At 36.9% G+C, this 24,226-nt stretch overlaps 1 protein-coding gene across 1 annotated transcript in view; it reads right to left on the bottom strand.

The window, feature by feature from the left end:
* ptprdb (protein tyrosine phosphatase receptor type Db) overlaps positions 1-23,650 on the bottom strand; it is a 110,142-nt gene extending 86,492 nt beyond the window's left edge. The window contains exons 1-3 of the mRNA XM_036583042.1: positions 23,542-23,650; positions 12,313-12,337; positions 864-935 (exon numbers count right to left, since the gene is read on the bottom strand). The gene's annotated coding sequence lies outside the window, so the exon portion shown is untranslated. The remainder of the gene's footprint in view (positions 1-863; positions 936-12,312; positions 12,338-23,541) is intronic.
* Positions 23,651-24,226: the final 576 nt, after the last annotated feature.

A 24,226-nucleotide genomic window follows, 5' to 3' on the forward strand; every position in this document is an offset into this window, starting at 1 on the left:
CAGGTTCTTTATCCTCTAAACTGGTGTTTATAAGCGTCTGAAGCCGACCCTGTACTATACTGGGTGGCACCAGCTTGCTAACTATGCTCGCGTTTGCAGGCTACAGCTAAAAACATGACAAAACAGGTTTGATTTGGACTTTCTGTCATTTTATCCTCTGTACTCATAACAATTAGTCAAAATTAAACATATACTGTGGTGCACTGAGCTGTAGCCTGCTGTGCTAAGCTAACACAAGTGTAGTTAGCAGGCTGGTGCCATCCACTATAGCACAGAATCTGTAGGAGACTAGTTAAGCTAGCTAGGAGAGAGGAGCCAGCTAGCATTAGCTTAGCTAACGTTAGGAGGCTACAGATTTAATGACCACAGAACAGTTTTCATTTCAGCTTCCTGGCCATCGCTCGACTTTGCTTCCTAAGATTTGAGTCATTATCATCTAAACTTGCGTCAGTGTAGCTTTTGTTTGTCAGTAATTGAACCTGTTTTGTGGTGAGCAGAGCTGGTCGCATGTTAGCTAAGCTAATGCTAACCAGCTCCTCACTTAGTTAGCACTGCCGTTTACCATATAACAATTGTTGTTAGATCAAAGTCATGAAATCAGTTTGGGTTTGGGTTTGAAATTTAGCAGGATCAGTCGAGCTGGGCTGGGTCTCAAAGTCAGGGGTTTGGGTCAGGTTCAGGTTTCAGATTTAGAGTTACCAGTCGGCCTGGTAAAGTTACATGTCAAGTCAGGTTCAAATTTTAACTTCATGCCTGTGCAGACCTCTAAAATGTATGCCATTTTGTGTAAGTATGTGAAAAGGAAATATCTAAATGTGTCAATGTGGTCATGTGTGTGGTGGTGCAAGTGTGTGGGTGCTTACCTGTCTCAAAGTGTGACTAAACAGGTGCTGCCTCATGCTCGGTGAATGAAAGACAGACTCCGCAGAATTCTCCTGAAAGATGAATAAAGTTTTAAACACACACTTAATCATTCCCTCTTATGAAGCACCAACATCAGTGAACATAAATCCTCAGATCAACATTCACTGGCCACTTCATTAGAAACATTTTGTACTACCGCTCACTGGCCACTTCATTAGAAATGCTTTGTACAGTACTACACAATTCAGAAACCACTCTTTCATTGTCAACACTGCCAGAAAAAAAGGATAGCTTGTACTTGTATTTTTTCTAGTAAGGTATAAACAATGTAAATGTAACATTAAATGCACAACCATGATTTTAAGGTCTTAGGGACCTTAAATAAGTTTTTTCTTCTCAAGGGAAAGGAACATATTTGTACTTTATCACCTTAATATTTTAAAACAGATCAAAAAATAAAAAGGCTGGGGTCAAGACAGGGTGTGTGGAGTCAATACAACTTAAAAAGTATAATTTCAATGGAATATGGTTGTTTTATGTTCCCTAATTAAAAGTACTGAAGTTGAAACTGTCACCTCAGTGACAGTTTAATATCTTTTCAGGTTAGTACCTTTATTCAGAAGCTTTAAAGCTTTAAAGCCTACTTTACACCTCAGCTGTCAAGATGCCGTGTTCAAGTACAAATCTCCTTGTCTCAGCAACTGTTTAATTACCCCAACATTTTTGAGCCTATCTGCATCAGTATTGTAATGTTGATCACCTTGAATAATAATTTTTGTGTTTCTCTGTATTTAGAAAAGAACCGAAGTCTTGTTAGCTGTAAAATATGATCAAAATATGTCTAAAATACTTACATATAACATATAACACAAATTTAAAACATTTTTTGAAGGTTTACAATTTCAAATACTAAAGCTGCACAGTAAAAATAATGTAGTTATGTTTGCTTTTCTTTTCGTTTTATGCTATACACGCAGTTACCTGTCTAAACTCCACCCACACTACTATGCTGATAAATCATTCCCTCTGGAAAAGTAGTTCCATTTCCAAATGAACAAATACAGATTTTACAGATAAAGCTACACTGTGTAAGATTTGGGGATTTGGAGACCTCTCTGGTGGAGATGTGTAAGTACACACAACGTGCAGAAGAACATTTTGTAACATGCAATACTTTGGACCCTTTCCCCGAGCAGATGAATCTTATGATTGCGAGTGCGGTGAAAGAGTGTTCGAAGAGAACTCAGTCAAAACTTGGTAAAGGATGTGCCTTCTGAGGATGTAAGTGAGTTATCTACTATTACCAGCATCTTGAACATCTAGCCAGACCTTCTTTCTGAGCCTGTGTTAAATAATTAACCATTAATGCGTAAAGACATATTATCTGGTCTGGAAAACTCCCACCTAATCAGACCCAACACCTCTGACTTTTAAATGATTATTTCAGGCTTTACAGGGCAACTTCTTTTAATTTAAAACAAAAATTACATAATGCAGCTTTAATTGATCACACTTTTGACTGAAGAATTCTTGACAGTGTGGTACAAAAAGACATTCAGTGACGGAACTGAGAAACTGCCCGTTGGCTTCTGTTATAGCAGTACAGGGAAACATGTCCATGGTAATTATTCATATGGAGTAGATTCCTTTAATTACAGCATCAATTCTTGTGATTTTGTCAGTGTTACAGTTTCTTCACCCATTTCCATTAAATTTATCTCAAACTTCAACCAACTACCATATTTGTAGCTCATCACGACGAGCTGACTTGTCCAGCTAAATAAAAAGTAGTCCACAGAAATGGCCTGCTATTAGACTAATGCCAGACTGAATCTGTGGAGGAAAACGGAGTGAAGCCTCACGAGATTCAGGCTGGCATTTTAGCAGACAAGTGTACTTAAGTGTTCTGAGGCTATTTCACAAAGCAGGATTTCTCATTTAACTGGATAATATGAACTGAAAGTTAACACTATCCATGTACAGTAATGTTCCTTCAGGTATACACTTCATTTCTTTGGTCACTTGAGGAATTTTGTTTTGGGTAATGTACGACTTACAAAACCATTCTGCAAAGATCTTAAAGCATCATACCAAATACACAGAACTGACAAGTGAAAAAATCTTCACTGTAACACATTTATATTAACGATTAGATGTGAATTGGGTTTACATACATGTTTTGCTGATATTGCCACATTTAAATGTGAAGACTTTGACTTTTGTTGTCTGTCGCTGCCTAGAAAAAATATTTCAGAATTTATTTTGCAAAAAATAGGAGAAAATGACTGAAACAAATTGCAATTCTTCTTTTGTTTTTGCTTTGATGTTACTGAGACCATAGAAAAACATTCAGAAAACGGTTGCTCCATCATGATTTTTTCTTTTTAAAGTTTAATTGAGAAACTGGTAAGGAACAGATAAGGAATGAACATTTGGTTAACTGCAGCAATAGAAAAAACAGCTATTTGCTCGATATTAACAAATCACAATACACACTTGTGGTAAACTGGTGCACTACTGCTAGTAAGCTAAAGAAACATTGTTTTATTTGAAAATAGCTGAGGGAAATCGTAAGTATTTGCCCCTTCATATTAGTCAATGAGCTAAATAACACTAAAGCTAACTGTTGCAGTGGCAGATGATGTCTCGTCAAAGATTTTGTCTCCTCAGTGACTGATGTGCCATCATGTGAGTTTAATAAATATATATTTTTGTTGTTTTTAGTTTTAGGTAATGACAGCTACGGTTGTAGAAGTCAGGGACGCAGGAAGGTGTTTTAAGTTGGTGGTGCTGAAATTTTAAGCAGCATATACGTGATGTGAATGATATGTCATGCAAAATGATATGATGTTTTCATTTTTTGGTAATTTCTATCAAACAGAACATGCCATAATGTGCTATAATGTGGTGAGAGATGACAATATACAGACAATTCTTTGAAAAATATATTCCCATTTTGAACTTGACGCCAGCAACACTTACATTCTGTAAGCGTTTGGGAACTGAGGAGTCTAACTGCTGTAGTTTTGAAAGTGAAATGTTTTCCCATTCTTGCTTGATATAGGATATATATAGGATTATATATAGGATATATAGGATTCCAGCTGCTCAACATTTCAGGGTGTCCTTTGTCATATTTTTCATGACATAATGCGGCAATTTTTTCAGTGGGTGACTGGTCTGGACTGCCGGCAGGCCAGTTTAGCATCTGGACTCTTAGTATGGAGCCATGCTGTTGTAATACATGCAGAATGCTGTTTGGCATTGTCTTGCTGGAATGAGCAAGGCCATGTGTCATCTGGACGACAGCATATGTTGTTCTTGTATATATTGTTTAGCATTAATGGTGCCTTCACAGATGTGCAAGTCACCCATGCCATGAGCACCAATGCACCACCATACCATCACGAACGCTGGCTTTTCAGACCACAGGACACTTTTCTACTTTCCCTTAGTCCATTTTAAATGAGCGCAGGGCCAGAGAAAGGGACAGAGTTTCTGGATCTTGTTTATATATAGTTTCTTCTTTGCATGATAGAGTTAACTCGCATTTATGGATGCAGCGACAAACTGTGTTCACAGACAATGTTTTTTAAAAGTGTTTGTGAGCCCATGCAGTGATTTCACTGTTTTTAATCCAGTGCTGTCTGAGGGCCCAAAGATCACAGCCAGCCAATATTAGTTTTCAGCCTTGTCTCTTGCATGCAGAGATTTCTCCGGATTCTTTGAATCTTTTAATGATATTCTGTACTATAGATGATGAATTTCCCAAGTTCTTTGCTATTTTACATTGAAAAACATTATTCTTGAATTGTTGCATGATTTGCCCACACAATCTTTCACAGAGTGATGAACCCCTCATCATCTATACCTCTGACCTCTACTTAGTTGTGAGATGTTCCACTAGGTGTTGTTTTAGCATTACACAACTTTGCTTTCTTTTGTTGCCCCCCTCCCAACTTTTTTGAAACGTGTTGCTGGCATCAAATTCAAAATGGGCATTAAGTAAAAAAAATAATAAAAAACATAACATTTCTCAGTTTCAACATTTGATAATTGTATAAACAACATTGTCTTTGTACTTCAATTTGTGTTTCAACATTGTCTTTGTACTTCAATTTGTATTTCAAATTAAATATAGGGTTTAAATGATTTGCACATCATTACATTCTGTTTTTATCTACATTTTGCGCAGCTTCCCAACTTTGGAAACAATCCTGAAATCTGGGGCTGCTACCATACCCTCAGCACCTCCACTTCCCATGTCCATGGTAGTAGCCTAGTGAGAGCTGCACTGTCTCTGAATTCTCATTCACTTTAGTAACTTGCTAATGTTATGTTACTCCCATTTTGCGGTAGCAAAGTATGGTATCATATTATCGCTATCCAAAGAAAAACATGTTTCTCCATTTTTGTTGAATTTTTATTTTGATACATCACTTGAACAAAGCAGCTGGCCTTTTCATTGTGTGAAAATATCGTGATCAATTGACCAATAGAATGCTTCGGAGTCATTTGGAATAAAATCTCTTTACCTTAACTTACATTGAAAGTTGAGAAGAGCTTTGCCTTGTCCTGTAAAATTACTATTTTAGAGATTCTTTGGATAGAGAAGATCGTAAATATGAGCAAAACTGTGGCACTGTACAGCGCTGTTACAGTGTTTTACAGAACTGTTAGTCTATATTTTTTTCCCTGATTTTTCAGATTACTCAAGCAACTGTGTACTTTCCTGCTAAGTAATATAAGTTACTAAATAATTCCTTAAATAGCATAGCTGAAACTAACTCAGCCACTAAACAGACTATCTTGCATTGCACTGCTTAACATTACTTTCAGTTTAAAAGCTTCAGAAACTGAAGGAGTTCAATAAAAAAACATTTTTTTTTCATGAAGATATATGTTTTAACATATTTGTACTATGAATTGTAGCTACTGTTCCACAGCTTCACAAGTTTTAACTCATTAAGTAGGAAGTAGAATGGAAAAAGCTGTAGGCAGCTCTAAAGAATGCTGTACAACACTGAAGAGAAATGCATAATTAAACTAACCAGAATACCTTTTATTTAAAGTGTTAAAAAAGATGACTTACAATAAATAATGACACTATCTTATGTATCAGAACTTTCTGATGCTCTCAAAAAGTTTGCAATACTGAAAAAAGTGATGCATACTGATTATTAGATTTTGATCCATTATTGCTAACTAAAATAACAAGTATTGAAATGACAAATCATTCCAAATCCTTGGACAGCAGGCCTGAGGTCATATCCATCAATTCAATAAATTCAATTCATGAATTATTTGTAAACTCTTCTTAAAACATAGCAGTTCATCTCAGTTATGAATAGAGTGTCAGTTGCCTGAGCCAATTTCACTGTAATTCAAATGGGTGAATTGAAATGTGAACAATAAAGCTGGAAATAGAGATATTATTCTAGATGTGACAGAGGGAATCTACCCTAAGCAAGAAGGGCTCATACAGCTCAATGTTCATATCCTGACATACTGTAAGTATGACTGACTCTGTTCCTAATCCACAGCACAGTGTCTGGATTTGCGTGTTTGTTTTTGTAATATCTAAGCCTGGATTGTATCATCACTGTTATCCTGGCTGTACATCAGCTTTTTTGTTCAATCTTGGGAGGTCTGGATGGAAACGGGCGAAAAGGACAAGCTATGGGTTTTGGGGCAGTGATTGAAACTGGTCACTTCTGGGTATTCCTAATTCTAGGAAGATGAAAATTGTGTGTGTGTGTGTGTGTGTGTGGTGTGTGTGTGTGTGTGTGTGTGTGCCTGAGCAGAACAAGAGCAATTTAGTGGAATGAGGAGGATTTACAATTGGAGCGGATGTTGGGTTTATGTAGAGCTGGGAAGATGTAATTACCTTAGACAGCCACTAGTGTGTGCTGTTTAGTTATATGCATGACGGTTGGCTTTGTACAGTGAGGGGAAACAAGTATTCAAACACTTGATTTTGTTATATAATATACTCTCACAGAACACTTTATTAGGAACACCTCCTTGTTTCTACACACATTGTCCATTATATCAGTCCCGCTTACCATATAGGTGGACCTTGTAGTTCTACAATTACAGACTGTAGTCCATCTGTTTCTCTGCATAAATTGTTAGCCCCAGTTGTTAACTCTATTAGTAGGAGTGTCTAATAGAGTGGACAGTGAGTGGACTCAGTGTTTAAAAACTCCAGCAGCACTGCTGTGTCTGATCCACTCATACCAACACAACACACACTAACACACCACCACCACGTCAGAGAATGATCCACCAACCAAATAGTACCTGCTCTGTGGTGGTCCTGTGGGGGTCCTGACCACTGAAGAACAGGGTAAAAGGGGGCTAACAAACTATGCAGAGAAACAGATGGAGTACAGTCTGTAATTGTACGACTACAAGGTCCACCTATGTGGTAAGTGGAGCTGATAAAATGGATACTGAGTATAGATACAAGGAGGTGTTCTGAATAAAGTGAGTGTATTTCCAGTGCATATATCCACTTTACATTTACATATAAAGTCAAAATTTGTTTTGACTTCGTGATTTGCATGAACAAAAAAAGGTTTGTATTTATAAGAATTAATATAAATACTAATACTAATACTGTACTGATATATTTAAAAAAAAAAAAACACACAAATTGATGGGAAAAATGTATTCAGACACCACAAATTAATAACATCAGTTCTTTGTTGCAAAGCTGTTGTTGGCAATTTGAGCTCTGATTGAGATGTGTTTGGTAAGAAGTAATTAGCTTTTCATAGCACTGTAGTTCAATTTTGGCCCACTGCTCTAGGCCAGTGGTCACCAACCCTGGTCTTTGAGTTCTACCGTCCTGTGATTCTTCTTTCAACCACCATCAGCCACACACTGCTCCAGCTAATTAACATCTTCAGAAGTTGTGAAATTGTTGATTGGCTGGATCAGAATCAGTAGTGTTGGGTAAAGGGGGAGGGGCATGCAGGTTGGAACTAAACTCTGCAGGAGAGCAGATCTCCAGGAGTTCCCCAAGGTTATGAGGGTCCCCCTGATGGACTCGCTATTTCAAATCTGCCATGAAGTTTCAGTGAGATTCAGGAGACTGACTAGGCCAACATCCTCACCTTTTTTTTTAGAAACTAGTTTTATTCTGGCTGTATGTTCGGGAGTCATAATTTTCTCCTCATACATCTCCCAGTACATCACTCTACCGTTACTTCCATGACGAGTAATTTCTCTCACCACCATACTTCACTGTGTGGTGTTCTTAGGATCAACGCTTCTTTCTCCAAACAAGACAGGCTGAATTATTGCTAATGAGTTCTATTTTTGTTGCATCTGAAAAGAGTACACTTTTCCATACTCAAAAACACTCCCACTTAACCTGGCAATTAACAGGTAAATGTAATCAGATGTGTTTTTGCGTAGGTTAATCACCAAACTGTGTTGGACACCAGCCCTCCAGGACAGGAGTTGTGCAGTTTTGCGTGAGGTGTTTGCTGTGCAGTTCATTGCTTATTGTTTTCTGTTGGTCCTTCTGCTTTCAATTGTCCGGCAATGACTGCCAGCTTCTCCCTTAACTTCATAACATTAATCTGGTAGAAATCTGTCCAGGGATGATTAGCTGTGGTTCTATTATCTTCCACTTGCCTACTATCAATTCAATTATACTGGCAGGGACTTTTAAGAGCTGTATCATTCCCATTCAAGCATTATTTAATAATGTTGTCCCTGAGAACTTTAGGAAGCCACCTTCAAAAAAATCTTCCCAAACAATCGTCTTTTAAAATGACACCAGGTGCAATTTGCATGGACCAAACCCAAAATATCATGGTTTTTGAATGCATACTTTAATGACTAAAAAGTGTATTTGTGTAAATGTGAGGTGAATACGTGCACTGGCAGGATATCAAGTAACACAAAGTGTCTGAACACTTGTTTCCCCTCACTGTGTAGGAAAACGACACAAATCCAATTGAATGACTCACTATGTCTCTACAGATTCATTAATTCTGACTGACTACAGGGAGCGATAAGCAGCTTTTCCCATGTTGCACTTTCTAGGTGCTATTGACTCACCGTCACAACATCTCACGACTGCGAATCCAGCAAAACTCACACAAGCCAACTCACATAAAGTTACAGATGGCCGGGGCTCGGTTTGACTGCATATGTTTTAGAGGGAAACTCCAGTTTTTTCAACTTGCAGCATCTACAGTGTACGGTCGATTACCACTGACAACAATGTCAACTGATGGTCTTGTATTCCCTGTATCCCCTACTTACAAGAGAAAAAAAAATACAACAAAATATACTTATAATAGATGCCAGCTGACAGATGCTTCAGCTCACATATATGTAAGTCTAGTATGAGGTACAGTATGAAACTATGATAATAGCTCTTGCTTATTGTCATCTGTTATAAGTGCATTTTTAGTACTTTGCAAAAAGGCTTCAAAATAAGGCTGAATTTTTGGCATCTATGTCGCTTTCCTTGCTGTTAACAAATGACTAGAAGCTGATTGTTTTGGACTTCTGTGGACCAAGAACACTAGTGTAAGAATGGAACTGATAGTCATGTGTTGTTTTATAAGTAGAAACTTAATTCAGTACAAAACCTCATATTCATGTGTTAGAGAGGATGATGTTTGATTACTCTGCCCTGTTAGAGAGTGACTGAAAAAAAAGGGAGAGAAGAGTTAGGGCTGTTGTTGTGATTGCATCCAGACAATATAAAACTATTAAGAAAGAACTCGTTTGTGTGCTTGAGTTTAGTTCATCCACGCCAATGCTACCTACACTCCAAGCCAAGAATCAAGTATTACACTAGCACCACCAAGAGGTTGTAAGAAAACTATGTATTAACTAAGACGGGGCTGATTTATATCCAGCCCAAGCTGTAGATTCACTCAGCATCTGATTCCATGTCAAATCTGTCAGTGCTAGTTGGGGAAGATAGGTCCGGTTCTAAAAGCTGATTGGCTTAGACACGGTCAAAGACATTGTAAAATACCGCATGTATGAAAGTAAACTATACTTATCCAATCTCCATCACTGCAATAACGATAACTTCTACTAGCACCCTTATGGGATTTCTAGTATTATACTAGCTTATGGATTTTTGGAGCTAGTAGCATAGGCATCTGTAGCTCAACAGTCAGATAACATATTTTTACATTGCATACTGCTGAGTCCTGCAGCAGTGAGCCAGGTACTACTGAAATTGAGTGTTATATTAATCGCCTGGCAAAGTTTGAATGAAAACATTTTTACAAATTATAATAAAACACAACCTACACTGTATGTTCAAAAGTTTGTCGACACCTGCTCATCTAAGACTGACCTAATTAATCGTATTTTATTTTAATCTTATTTAAATTTAAACATTTAAGCGTGACCAGGAGGTAGCAGGATGGTTCATTTCATTGTTTCATTGGTGTAGCTGGGCCCACAGCATGTAAGCTATTGACAGGTGATATTTTTTAGTCCTCCAATGTAATGTGTTTATTGATTAGCTCACATCCATTTTTCATGTGCAGATGAGAGTAAAGCACCAGTACCTACAATAAAATGAGCCATAGCAATAAACCCAGGTTATTATTAATCCTGTGTGAATCAACATGTCAGTAAAAATGCTGTCTATTCTGTTTAGTGGCCTTCAATGCTGAGTTTACTTGTCTTCTCTGCGGCTCAATATGTTCTACCTCAAGTGTACTCAGAACATCAAAACATATAAAATGGCAGAAAAAAGTTGAAGATTTTTTTGCAGTGATAGTGACTGTAAGCTGTAAATTCCCAAGCTAATGATAATCCTAATGACACAGTGCTTTCATGTAAGACAGGTCAAGAATCTTTTAATTATGCAAAGGGTTCTCTTGAGAGTTTTTAAACCATTTTATTTACTAAAGAACCTTTGAAGAGCCATATTTTTAAATATAATATTGGAAAACATAAAACAGGCGTTTCATTGAATTGTTGGTCTGTATGTTTCTCCTTGTGAAAAAGCCCAAAAGTGATTTCAACATTTAAATACTGGCACCTCAAACAGTTAAGTGAGTACTTGAGTACTCGTCTACATCCCAAAAGGAAATGCATCAGAATTTTTGCCCCGTGCTAATTAGGTTGAGTTAGTAGATGAGGTTGAAATCCAATAAAACAGTAATTCCTACTAATGCTTCGTGGGACTTTTCTTGCTCTGTAGCCTGCTGTTGCTAACAGACATATATGATATCATTTTTTTTTTTAGTGTTTAGTGTGTCCAGCTTTGGCCTTGATTGCAGCATCAATTCCTTGTCCACCAAAGTTCAGTGTTAGAAGTTGGCTGCATCTTCTGCTTCTCACAAACCAAATAATTCCAATTACCAATTTAGAATCAGTTACAAAATGAGCCTGTTTAGCGAAGAAACTGCACTATCTTTACCTTTTTAGCCACGTCCTTAACAATTCATACTTAGCAACATGCCCACGATAAGGCACTTTCACATATTACAGTTATAGTAAAGCATAAAACAGCCATTTAACTGAATTGTTGGTCTGTATATTTTCTTGTCTTACTGTTCTCTCACTATATTTTCTCATCTTACTGTGAAAACACAAAAAATACATGATTAGTGATTTCAGTATTTTAATACTGGGGTAGTTGAGTACATGCAGAAGGAAACGTCAGAATTTTTCACAGTGCTAACTGACCATGTACGGAGGCAGCAGATTTGAATTAGATTGAATTAGGAGGTTAAGTTGAAAAATACTGGTGAATTCCTGTAAATCTAATAAAAAGCTAATTCCTACTTGCTTGGTGGGACATTTTTTTTTTGCTCTGTAAGCTGCTGTTGCTAGCAGACTGCCACGTCCTTGTCCTATTCCACGCAGCCATCATGTGATATTCATTTTTTAATAAGCCATTAATTTTTAATAGGAGATCCTAGCTGCTTCTTTAAATTTTCTTTATGCAAATGATGTGTGTGCCAGCATTTGGGATACTAGGGAGCAGAAAACAGACAGGCATCTGTGTGTATATGTGTGTGTGTCTGACTAAGATTTCATTGAATGAAGGGTTTTATTGATCTCAGTGGACATCAGCCCCCTCCAGCCTTGGTTCAAGTCTGAGAGATATATTAAAACATCTAAAGAGAGTGAGACCACTACACCACCCCATTAGACAGGCCGAGACAAACTGAGAGAGATAAAGAAAACATCATACTATCAATTTCTTCATATGAGAAAGAAATCTAATCTTTCAGGTACGTTCAAAAGCAACATCCGCAGATCTGACTCGTCTGTTCGGCGGTTGCAGAGATGAAACAAACAGATTGATTTATCACCTCTGCGCGCGTCGAGCTTTGCTTATCACCTTCCGTTTTCACACTCCAGAAAGTTCCCGCTCCTTGTCAGCGTTCTCCCTCACACAGTCAAAAAACCAAAAACAAAAAACCCACTATTATTCTCACTCACCTCTACGTTCTTCTGCAGAGTCAGTCTGAAAAGAGAAAGAGAAGAAAAAGAAAAGAGGAGGTTAGTGTCAAAAGAAGTAAGCATGAAGTCTGAGAATTCACTGCAGAATTATTGCAAAGTTTTGCATCAAAACATCATAATTCAGTTTTGTTTGAAAACATTTACTGCCATTTATATGAACATCTCACAAAGAATGGACTCATACAAATGGTCCAAAATTAGGTGAAGTACTGTGCAAAAGCAGAGACATTATAAAGGAGGAGACAGCTCACTGGTGAAGGAATAGGAAAGCTTGTAATGCGCAACATGGCATCGGAGAAAGTCTCGTCCCTCAATAAAAAGAGCCAATTGGCTTGCGCGTTAAGCCACAAGGTCTGTAAAAAAGTGTCTTTGTACAAACTATTTATGATGTTTTGGTCAGATTTTACCTGTGATTTCAAATATATTTTTATTAGGCTTTGGGATTCATAGCTCTTTCTCTTTCAAAAGAGAGAAGAGTCTGGTCTTGTATGACTTATAAGAACTGACTGGGGGCGTTGCCAAAATGGTTGTTGAGTGAACAGACTTTCCTATAGGGACTTTGGCCAACGTCGGAAACCGTCCTTTATTGGTTTAATTTCCAGTCAAAATGACCATTAAGTACAAGTTTCATTTTCAGCATCATGAAAAAGCAGAAGAAAATTACACCGAAGGCTTAAATTAGACGTAATATCTATTTTTTTAATATGTTCACCCTTTGCTATTATACAGCTACCATTCTTTTTGAGAAATGAAGAGAAATCCTGCAAATGAAAAAATAGCCTAAATAAAGTAGAATGATCACTAAATCATATTTATAAACAATATAAAATGATAACAGGAAAACGATTAAAATGAATGAAGGCATTCTAAAGAGCTGCGAAGCAACCGATCACGTGAACAACACACAAATTCTCATAGCTTACAGAGACAGCAGAGCCTTCAGTCCAACGGCCACAGCTGCCCAGCAAAACACCAAAAATAACTGCTCTGTTGTTTAATTCCTGCTTTCTGTTTACTGGGAATAAATGGTGTTTGGTGAAGTTACTTCACAGTGAGCCTGATGACCATGACTAACATGTTACTTCAGGAGAGGACAATGTATTTATGAATAGACTATGTCAGATATTGGATGTCAGTTCACCTTGATGCACCTGCGCAGGTAGGAGTGGGACAAAACATTTCGATTCCGGGCGGGAGAGGGATAAATAATTCTGATTTTCTGCAGGAGCAGGGATGAAATCTTGCCGGAGCAGACAGGAGTGGGACTTTAAAAACAGTCCCCCTGTGGTTCTGAGTGGTGCAACCGTCTAAGCATTATCCCTATCAGAGGTTGGCGCTTTCCTCCGAGCGTGTTCAACTGTCCAATGACGTTGCGTGAGCGACAGTTCGAAAAGATGCGGTGGTGCTTCACAGGTCTCGGAGGAAGCCTGTGTTAGCCTCCTAGCGCTGGTAGTATCGTGTGACTGGGGGAGTCCTAACTAGCAGGTGGAATTGGATACGACTAAATTGGGAAGAAAATTGGGTAAAAAAATAAAATTTTCCTTCAAGGGTTCTTTAGTAGAACCATGAGCTCTATATAGGATCACTTCATGCTTAAAAAGTTATTTGCATGGTAAATTAGCTCTTCAGATTGATGGAGATTGTAGCTACAGTGTCAAGCTTGTAACAACAGCAGAACACTTTTTGGTGCTACATAGAAGCATTTTCAAAAAGGTACTATATAGAACAACATACAACACATTCTCCATTAGTCTGAAGAACCAATTAAGGATGAACTGGTGCTATGTAGAACTCATGGTTCTAAATAGAACCACTGTCTTATTAAACTCTGCTACAAGCAGAGTTGATTACTGTCATGCTCTTCTAACTGGGCTTCCTAAGAAAACTATACATCCCTTACAACTCGTACAAAGTGCAGCAGCATGGATTCTGCACTGACTGCCCTGTATCTTTCAGGATAGATTTAAAAGTTCTGCTAGTAGTTTTTAAGGTTCTAAATTACCTAGAACCTGCTTACTTCACAGAGTGTCTGTCTGTTTAGGTTCTAGCACCTTATCTTAGATTTGCAGATACTGACCTTCTGCATATACTTTCTGTAAAATACAGGAAACATGGGGCAGCCTCGATCAGGTATTATGCTTCTAAACTGTGGCGCTCTATTCCACCTTTTATTATCATGCTTTTAAGAAACATTTAACTTAGCGTTTAATTAAGACTCTATGTCTCTTGGTATTCATCTTTTTAATTTGATCTGAGTCATTTTCTTATATGATTTTAAATTCATACTCATAACTTTTTCTTCTATTACTGTTAAGCTTTATCACCTCTCTGTAAAGCAAGAAAAGTGCTATATAAAAAAAGATTTTTTTCGTTATTAAAGAACCTTCTTTTTTCAGTATGTAGTGCAAATTATTTCAGCTTTTTTTGACAGCTACACATCCTTTCAGACCCATAGTGTTGAATTCTCTTCTCACAGTGGAAGGATGGACAGAAGCACCTGTGTATTTTTTTAGATTTGGAAAAGTTTGGAGTTTGATTTTCTCCTCTCTCTCAAAGATGAAAGCTTTAAGTGCTGTTTATCTGATGGGGACAGTTTTGGTGGTCTACCAGGTCTTGTGTGGTTGCTAGGAGTCCTGGTTTCCTTTATGATTGAATAATTCACACTTATTTTCCTTTGACTTTCCTCTTCCTTATGCAAATGGTTATTTTATATTTAATCTCCAGAAATTCCTCCTGAAAAATGAATAACTTAAAGGCAGTTTTGACTGGAAATTAAATAAACCAAGGCTCTGACTTTTGAACAGTACTAGTAGTAGTAGTAATAAACATCTTCTATAAAGTTAACATTTCAGAGATATGAAGTTGTTATGACAGTGAAACAGTGATTTCATGGATATTTTAAACTGAAAATGCATTCATGACAAACTGAGAAGGAAAAGAGAAGGAAATATGTGCAAAGCCTCCTGAGATAATTCACACCTGTGCTTCACAATCTAGCTGTTATGTAGTTTAAAATACCGCCGTCTGCGTCAAACACCAGAACTACAAATACATTTTGGAATGGCTGAGCCACAGATTCAGGCTCTGTGATCTTTTCATTATCTGCCATGGCCCAAACATTTAACTGTCCGAGATCTTGACAGAAATCTCTGGGCTGTGTCCAAAAAGGTCCCTACATTGGAAAACTAGAAGCATTATATGGATCATTCTACCAAATTAGTTCCCATAGTAAAAAACACTATTTAAAAAGCATTGAGGTTTTCAGAGCTTAGATATTGGCAAGGATGTTATGATCTATTTAAACTCAATACATTAAGAGAGGTAATAATAAGCTAAATATATACAAAATCAATTTTAATTTTAATTTCAGTTCAGTTTAAAACATTTAATTCAAAAATGCTGTCTTAGGTTTTCATGCCACTACCGAAACACAGAGTTTTAGTTGGTAGGCGGAGCCATATTGTAGCCACACCCCTGCATTTTAGAGTAGGAAGTGAGACTGCATCCCTGTCCCTCATGGCCACATGGTGAGCAGTTAGATCCTATTTGAAGTAAATGTGTCCTAAAGTCTGAAAATCAGTGTGTAACATTAAGAATTTTCACTACTGAAACACACATTTACTGCAATTAAGTGAACTTTTTTGTGTTTTAATGAAAAATATGATGTGTACAGCAGTTCAAAGCTGTGTTTGATAGTCAAGTACCGGCTAGCGTTATAGTCACTACTGAAACTATTGGTAAAGTTTGAGTGTTATGATTGTTTAGGTGGTGACAAAATGGAATGTTCAATCATTTATTCTAATAAAAGAAACATAATTAAGGTATAGGGTCATTCATAGCAAAAAAAATTAGTGTAAAGTCCAAATCAGTTAAAAAAGGCCAAAAAATGTTTTCCACTCTGACTGTGAACCAATTCTATAGAATGATCCATAAAGAGCCTTTATAGTGATCAGAATTTGTGATCAAGTAAATGATTTTGCTAAATATATATATATATATATATATATATATATATATATATATATATATATATATATATAAAATGCTTAATATGCTAAAATGGTCCGTTTGCCCATCACTCTGTGACAGTAGCGACTTCCCATCACATATGACGCACTGCATTACGGGTGTTCTCTGTCCCAACAGTATATACACTACCCATTGGAGTGCATTGTAGGACTAAGAACGTACTACGAGTGACGTTTTTCACATAAAACTGCTTCCACTCATTATAAAGCAAAAAACAATTAGTTGCTTTCTCACTTGCTAATTAAATTGGTGGTTCATCTGACAGATTAGGCCTTCAATTCAGTTCCTGAAGGCCTAATCAATGGGAGAGCTCACTTAGCTATATCTACCTAGACACCCTGGATGAAAAAGAAGCTGATTGGATAAATTTCCATTAGGCATTTTAAGAATTTAACCCATTTGTCTCCAACCAAAACTTAACCAAAGTAGACGTATAACCTCAGACTTTAAATACAACAAGAATAATGATTGCAAAATTAACCAACTAATTATAAAATGATTATAAAAATTAACTACAAAATTACACACATTTATTTTTTACATTTTTCTCTGAAGGCCTTGATGGTCTCCTTCTGTTTTATAGTGAATAGGACATATAATACTATACATCAGGAAAAAGCTAATATTTCTGATAGTCAGAGAATAAACCTGCATTCATCCTTCTAACATATTGCTAATGTTTTTATAAGCAAGACATTATGTTTTACTTTATTTATGTTTATTTATATTTTTTGTATTGTTACACAGGGTTTTTACAGGCATTGAGATAAACAGTTTTAAACACGTTCTTGGCTGCCTAAGTCTGAGTACACTACAGTGGCTACAGTACACTTGTACTTAGTATATTAGCAATGCTGAAGTGTAACAGGGGGGCGATATTTGTTATACCGCTGAATGTAAAAACTCATTATCCATATGCATGATTTGGCAAGTGTGTAGCAAGCGTGTGTTTGATACTCAGCAGATTTACTCGACAGTTCAAAGGTCATGTCAAGTCAATACGCTGACCCCTAAATTCTCCTATGTGTGTGTGTGTGTTTATATATATGCCACCAAAGCAGGTCATAAATCTGACCCAGCTGTGTCCATCATGGGCAGAGAGACAAGTCTCTAAGAGATCATACCATATACGCACCAACACGTACGCACATGCACACTTACATGCATATGGACACACACACATAATATGTGTGTGTATCCGTCTATCTATCTATCTATCTATCTATCTATCTATCTATCTACCTATCTATCTATCTATCTATCTCTCTCTCTCTCTATATCTATCTATATCACTGTTGTTGGAAAACACCTTGTATTTTCATTTTTTTGTTTTCCAGTTTTTCACATACTTTGATACTTTGAAAATTCCTGTTACCCTTTACTATTTAATGCATAATGCACATATAATGTGTATGGACAAACAGACATACACTAACGTATATACATGTATGTAAGTATTTATATGTAATTTTCTAAGCCTAACTCTAACCCTAACTTTAACCAACGTAACCAAAATTTTAATAATGAAACTTGAATGTAACTTTTGTAAAAAAAAAAACAAAAAAAACAAAAACAAAAAAACAAACAAAAAAAACAAAGAAATTAAGGACCATTTTCTAGGTTCCAACACTGCATATTTTTCTCTTGTTTTCCTACAAAGTGAGTACATTCAAGTCCTAAAAAAGTAATAAAAACACTCACACACTCACACATACACTTAAAAATTCTGATACCTTGTTTTTCGCTCTCGTTCCCACCTTCTCTCTCGCGCACACTCTCTCTCTCACACCCCGCGTCTCGAGAAAGTTGTTTGACTCTGTGCCTAATGATAACAGATGAGGTGTCAATGTGAAGGTGAGAGAGACTAAGTCATCCTCACGGTGCGAGCAGGGTGTTACACCACTTGCTCGTCCCCCTCCCCCCTCTCTCGCCCTGCTCTCAAAGCACAGATACGAGGGAGAGATGGCATTTGAAATCAAGATTACTGTGGATCAAATCGTGTGATTTATAAACTAGCAGCCAAAAAGAATTGCTCAAATGTTGTCTTCTGGAAAGATCACTGATACATACCAAATTGACTGCAAACTTATGCCTGGCCACACAACAGGATTTAAAATCATTTACAATAATCATTGATGCGAGTGAGCCCACATTTAATGACATGTGTTTTTTGTCCTTTGTTGTCCTTCATTTATCAGTGTCTCCACACAACAAGGTTTGCCCAGAACAAAATAGCACACAGAATTCAGATTACGCTCAGGAACCAGAGTCTCAGTTTTATCCTAGTTTTAATAAACAGCAATATAACCAGAACAGTAGAGCAATTGTACACTACAGTTAGCCCCGTCCTAAGATATCATTGGAATTCCATAGGGGTACTAGCGGAAATGATTGCAGAATTATCGCAGCAGTGGTATTTCAATAAATTCTGTTCATTATTTACGATTTGAAATCATTAACATAACTAACACATTCCAAAATGTTAATAAAGTTAAACTTGGACAGATTAGGATTTAGGTCGTTGATTAAGTCGTTGACCACTTGCAGTCAACATTTCATTTTATTAACATCCAACCGATTGTTACACTGCAAAGGTTTTAAATTTTGGAGGGAAACACTTGTGTTTATTTCTGAGCTTTTGACACTGATATTCCATGTAGCATAGAGTTGTGAGCTGCACCTGACTGGGTAAGTGCATTACATTGGCTGGATTCATTCAAATAAAGTTCAGCTCGGCTCAACTTTAAGATGCACTGAATGCACCGAAACTTGACATGTCAGACACATCATGCACCGAGCGGCCGTGTCAGATGGAACCGATACTTCCCACCAAAAATGGATAGGATATGTTGCGGTGTGTTGAATGTTAATGCAGTGGTACACAGATGCACCACATATTGGGGAGTCAAAATATATACATTTTATCATGGATAGAAATACCAATTTGAAATAGAATCAATTATGATAACTGACAATATCGGCCAATGTCATTTTATGTGGTCAAACTAGTGTGACTGCCAGTTATCAGGTGAATTGTCAGCTTTGACTATTAGTTCTCAACCATCAAAGAGCAATAAAAGAATATTAAAGAATATTAAACCATTCAAACTCTCTATTTGAGGTAAGCATTCGTTATAATATAAAAGTAGCGACTTCAAAGCAAAACTGATGCTTTATCTCTAGAATTTTCGCCAATGACAGTAAATCCTTGAAACCTAACTAACTCACCAGCCCACTGATATACCAGTCATTATTCAGTACCTACACAGATAACAATGCAAAATGATGAGCTCTTAATAAACAGTGGGAGTGAGTATTGCAAGTGCGTGAATGTTAAAGAGTTAAATGATCTGAAGGCTGTGCTCTCCATGTAAGCTTAGGCTGCTGTCTACAGGCAATCCATAGTGGTTGGATTTGTCTCCTCTACACATTTCCTAGCATCATCCCTCAAGTTCTGAGATTTAAATATTTTTTCCTGGCTGTATCCTCACTTGAATTCCTCCTCAAATCATGTCTTGACAAGCAGTGTGGCATCTTGCATTGTCTTGTTGCAACGCCAGTCATTTCATTGTGGTTTTCCTTTTCTTTTTAAGTGAATACAAGGGATGCGTCCCTTCAAATGCATCAGAAACAGTTGCTAAGCATCAGTGTATGACATACATGCACTTCTTTTTTTTAAAGACTTTGAGGTTTTCTCTATTGGTAGTATGTTATTTTAAATTATATTGCAATTTAGTAATTTAAATTGTAAATAAAATAATTTAACATGATTCCTATTTGAAATAATAACATTTTAGTACAAAGTATTTTAGAGTATTAAACTAACTGCAAAACATTTGTAAGTTTTGATTTCTGCAAATGTTATGTGGCACAGCCAGAAACAAAGGACTTTTATTCTGACATGCTTTTAAGATCGAGTGGGCAGGGTATTGCCTCACAAAAACGTCCCCACTAGTCCCTTCATAAATATTGAAAAAGGTCATTTTAGACCTTTTTTGGGTTCAGTTAGCGAGTCATGTGGTGCGACCCCACAACAAATGTATTATTATTAATAAAGTAATAATGTTTATTCATTAAAAAATACAACCTTGTGTTCAATGGCAAAGGATTGTATGGGTGTTCAAGGGCAAAGGCTGGTTTATACAAATTTTCAGCTGTCGTAAATAACTTGAAATTATGACATTTTATTAACGTGTGGTTGCACCTACTGACAATTTATTGGTGATCCTAATTAAATGAGGTTATACCATTATAAAGCAGTGAGACAGATAACAACACATTAAATAAATCCTTGCAAATACAAATTCTCATTACAGTAATCTTATAAAAGTAATTCAGGTGATTATGTTCATGATTAGTCAAAACCTTTTTGATTTCTTTTAAAGTGAAATAGAAAGATATCGGATTTAATTTTGAGTTTAATGTTGAAATAAAAAAAAATATTTGAAAATTAGTGTCCCATGTTTTTATGTCACTACTGAAACACGAGTTTTAGTCCATAGGCGGAGCCTTATTTTAACCACATCCCTGCATTTTAGAGCAGGAAGTGAGACTGCATACCTGTCCCTCATGGCCACATGGTGAGCAGTTAGATCCTATTGTTTTAAAGGATCTAACTGTAAATGTATCCCAAAGACTGAAAAGCAGTGTGGAACATTAAAATTGTCACTACCAAAACACAGATTTTCTGCAATTAACTTATGAAAAATATGATTTTATGTGTGTACAACTGATCAAAGCTCTGTTTGCAAGTCATGTACTGGTGAGTCTTTTAGATCTGCTCAAAATTAGCTAGAATTGTCGAAACAGTCACTACTAAAACATTTGGTAAAGTTTAGGTGGAGTTATAATTTCTTTGGTGGTGATAAAATGTTTAATCATTTATTTTAATAAATGATTAAACATTTTATCATTTATTTTAATAAATTAAGCATAAATCCCAGGCTTGTTACACAGTAAATCTTATTACTCAGTAACTACAGGGACTTCAATGCAAACTGGTAGAGCTATTCTTATGTCGTAGAAATATGCAATAAAACTTTGGGCCTGTCAGTGGGCCATTTAAGAAAAGATTTTAGGCAAGTTGTGTTTTTAACTGGTAGAATGATCCACATATGTACTAAATGCAAACAAATGGATCTGTCTATCAGGCTATGTTCTAGTAGAAGAATTTAAAATATGTACTATCGTCATATAGATCGCTTACTTATCATGTACTTATTGTTGATTAATCACATTTGAACCAAGGAGAGTTACATCTGTGCATTTCAATCATAATGTTTTATAGCCTGTAGTGCCTTGAAGTCAAGCAGGCGCTGGTCAGCACTTCTTTAAAGTCTTGTTGTATGTCAAAATATGACTGGGCCAAACACGTATAAAAACTGCTTATGCGCGTTTCTTGGCTGTCAGAGAAAGCTGCAGATTGGGCTGACCTCTGATTCTCGGGAGCATTCACTTGTACACATATGCTCACGCGGTCAACGTGCATGCCACGGTGACACTGGGGCATCCCCTCTACGTGTCAAAACACTGCGCGGCACCGTACGCCGCTACAGACATTAGCTTTGACTGCACCTGTGGCCTACAGGTGGGCTGCAGGTAAAAATGATGCATGCTGCATCAAACCATAGACCATATGATGTAATACACCCTGTTCACCACAGCCTAGGCTATGAAACTCTAAATTTTTTGCCTGCAATGAGGTCTCTCCTATTGTTCTTTGAGCCTCCTCCCGCACTCCCCCAGAAGAGCACATATGCAGGTGAATGTCTTTAATCATCGGCACTGTTTTAGGTCAGTGCTTCTACTGCAGACTAGAAGTGAAGGATTATATTGTCTAGACTGTTCAAGCGCTCTAAGGTATAATATACAAAAATAGCAATAATGGCAAGGGCTATATAATCAATCTGTATGAGGGATACAGAGGAAGTGCATTGTGTAATCAAACTGTATATAAATAACAGCAGCTGAAACAATAATAGTAAAACTAGCATGTGTATATAAACACTTCTAGCAATGATAGTATGCGATATGTAAACTATATAACGATAGAAATACACTATACTATATAACCAAAGTAAATAAAGAAAGGTGATTATATGCTAATTAATTAAACTACCTAAACAACAAACATTAAATGCTATATAACCTTATATAACCATGTGTACAGTCCTACAAATCATATGCTAATCAAGCAACATATACAACAAAAGCAGCGTGCTATATAATCAAAACACACACAATAGCAATGAGCAAAAATACCAATAATGCTATTTAAACAAGGGCAATTAAATGAATAATGGCTGTTAATAGTGTTCTGCATGATTAATCTACAAAGATAAAGGCAATTTTGGGACGTTCTATATAAACATACTATAAAAGCAATGCCGTTTAGATCCATAATAGCACTTGCTATCTAATCAAACTACATAAACAATAGCAATTATAGCAACAAATGATATGTGGCATTTAATCAAGCTATATAAACAATAATAAAGCAAGGACAGCTATTAAACAAGAGCAGCTAGCAGTAAATCCAACTACAAGAAGCAACAGTGGTAGGTGCTAATTAAAAGAACTGCATAAATGAGAGACATTACGTAATGATAGCAGCATGTGCTAATCAAACTATACAAACAACAATTAATATGCTATGTAATCAAAGCAAAAAATAGCAATGATAAATATAGTGGGAAACAAAGTAATAATGGGAGTTAGCATGTCAAGTGATTGAACTATATAAAGAAAAGCAATAAAGGCATTAACAAGACTTATTATTATAAGGGACTATCAAATCAAACTACACAAGCAACAGTAATTAACCCATTCATCAACTACATTTAGCTCTGAATTGTCTAAAGTGATGGGATTTGGTATAGTCAGACAATTCACAGTCAAATTTGGTCCCACGTGACCAAAAATGATAGAAACATACGGTTTGATGGATTTTGTGCTCAGACACACTCAGACCTATTTTAGATATGGATATTAATAGCTTAAGCCAAAACAGCCCCAACAGCCTGTAATAAAGTGCCACATAATCAAAGTGTGTGAAGACAGTAGTAGCAGTTAAAGCTGGTGTGTGTCTCGTGATGAAACTATCTAAACACTGGTAATTAGAGCAGAGGTGGGGATGACAGCACGTGTCGTGAGTGAAGCTGAGCTGAGTGCTGGACTTACCGGATGGTCCCGTTAGCAGTGGGGTGAGGAGGAGAAGGCGGCGGAGTCTGCACTCTCTTCACCATGCACAGACACGCTGAGATCCAGGAACTCAGAGCGCTAAAGAGCTTTAGACCCTCTTTCAGGGCTGTAAAGCCAGAGACTGAATGTGGCTCCGTACAGAGAGCACACTGTTACCTCAGAGAGAGAGGGGGGGGGTGATGTGCAGCACGAGGAGGAGCGTGCACACACACACACACACACACACACACACACACTCACACACACACACATACACACAAACACACACAGAGTGAGAAGTTCTTACCAGATTGAGGATGAGGAGGGGGACACGCGCTCACACACACTTATATGTGTGTACGTATACGGACTATCCTGCTGAATTACTTCAGAGCTTAGACATTTACAAGGCCTAAATTTACACTTGTGAAAATAATACTTACTTAGTTTTTGTATTTTTAAAATTTTTTTATAAGATTTTTGATTTTAAGTTAAAAGATTTGGAGTTTAATTTTTAAACGAAAAAAATATTCAAAACATGCTGTGCCAAGTTTTCACGTCTCTACTGAAACACAATGAGTTTTAGTCCATAGGCGGAGTCTTATTTTAGCCACACCCCTGCATTTTAGAGCAGGAAGTGAGTCTGCAGCCCTGTCCCTCACAGCCACATGGTGAGCAGTTAGAT

The sequence above is a fragment of the Colossoma macropomum genome, unplaced genomic scaffold (assembly GCF_904425465.1).
Source record: "Colossoma macropomum unplaced genomic scaffold, Colossoma_macropomum, whole genome shotgun sequence".
Classification (NCBI taxonomy): domain Eukaryota; kingdom Metazoa; phylum Chordata; class Actinopteri; order Characiformes; family Serrasalmidae; genus Colossoma; species Colossoma macropomum.